Source organism: Galeopterus variegatus, unplaced genomic scaffold (genome assembly GCF_000696425.1).
Source record: "Galeopterus variegatus unplaced genomic scaffold, G_variegatus-3.0.2 Scaffold4492, whole genome shotgun sequence".
NCBI classification, from domain to species: domain Eukaryota; kingdom Metazoa; phylum Chordata; class Mammalia; order Dermoptera; family Cynocephalidae; genus Galeopterus; species Galeopterus variegatus.
The window spans coordinates 30,475-31,944 of NW_007730603.1; positions in this window are offsets into that span (position 1 = coordinate 30,475).

Here is a 1,470-nt window from a genome sequence, read left to right on the forward strand (position 1 = left end):
AAGCAAGAACTGCCAAAGGCCTTGACGAAGGTAGAGTGAGGGTCAGGGAGACCGCAAGGGAGGGAGGATTTTGAGGCAACTCCTAGATGGCAGTGCCCACTTACTGACATGAGGAATACTGGAAAAGGGCTTTCTGTTGTTTTAAATATGGGTAGAGAAGAAAAATTTACATTTGTATCAATAGATAATAATGTTACTGATGATTGGTAACTTTTTAGCACCAGCTCACAAGTATCAATTCCACAACTGTGGCAAACTGCCCTAATGAAAGAAATCCTGCAGTTATTCAAACCCCTTTCCTCCTCCACATACTTTCCTTTCTCCCACACCAGATCCTTCTATATAAGCCCCTCCCTACTGCAAGACACCAATCAGAGTTCAGACTGAGGGCAAGCATCGAGCAGTTCTGGGCTCGGATGCAAGTATGATTTCTATAAAAAGACATTTAAAAAACAAGGAGCAATGTTGCCATTTTGCCTTTAATGGGAAAGTGGCTAGAAGTGACAGTTAAAAAAAAATCTTTTATTTAAAAAAATCTCTATCCAACTTGTAGGCAATCATTGTATGAATTTTCACAAATGCACATACACTCGAAAACCAATAAAGTCTTTATAAAAATAAACTCTGAACATATGATTAAAAAGGGAGAAGCCCAGTCTTTTTAGCTGCACAAATGCATAATAAAAAGGAGGCGAGTCTGTCTGAGATGGTTCACCCCAGCGTGGAGGGGGCTTTGACTTTGGAAGACAGAGCCTNAATCAGAGTTCAGACTGAGGGCAAGCATCGAGCAGTTCTGGGCTCGGATGCAAGTATGATTTCTATAAAAAGACATTTAAAAAACAAGGAGCAATGTTGCCATTTTGCCTTTAATGGGAAAGTGGCTAGAAGTGACAGTTAAAAAAAATTCTTTTATTTAAAAAAATCTCTATCCAACTTGTAGGCAATCATTGTATGAATTTTCACAAATGCACATACACTCGAAAACCAATAAAGTCTTTATAAAAATAAACTCTGAACATATGATTAAAAAGGGAGAAGCCCAGTCTTTTTAGCTGCACAAATGCATAATAAAAAGGAGGCGAGTCTGTCTGAGATGGTTCACCCCAGCGTGGAGGGGGCTTTGACTTTGGAAGACAGAGCCTGCTTGAAGCGCCTCTTCAGGTCCTGCATGTTGGGAGAGCGGGGCCGCGGGATGATGGAAGCTCTTCTCCTTTCCCCGCTGAGGCTGTGCAACTTGCTCACTTCTTTGCAGAGATGCTGAAACACATCACAGACGTCTTCGTAGTTTTCGCTAGTGGAAATTTCAAGGAACAGGCTGCCCAGCTCATTGGCTAGCTGAATGCCATCATGCGCGAGCCAGCATTTTCAACTAGTACTGCCAGGTGAGTCAACTGTAGGAAACAAATTTCATTTCTTTATAAATTACTCAGTTTCAGGTATTCTGTTATAAGCAACAGAAATGGGCTAATA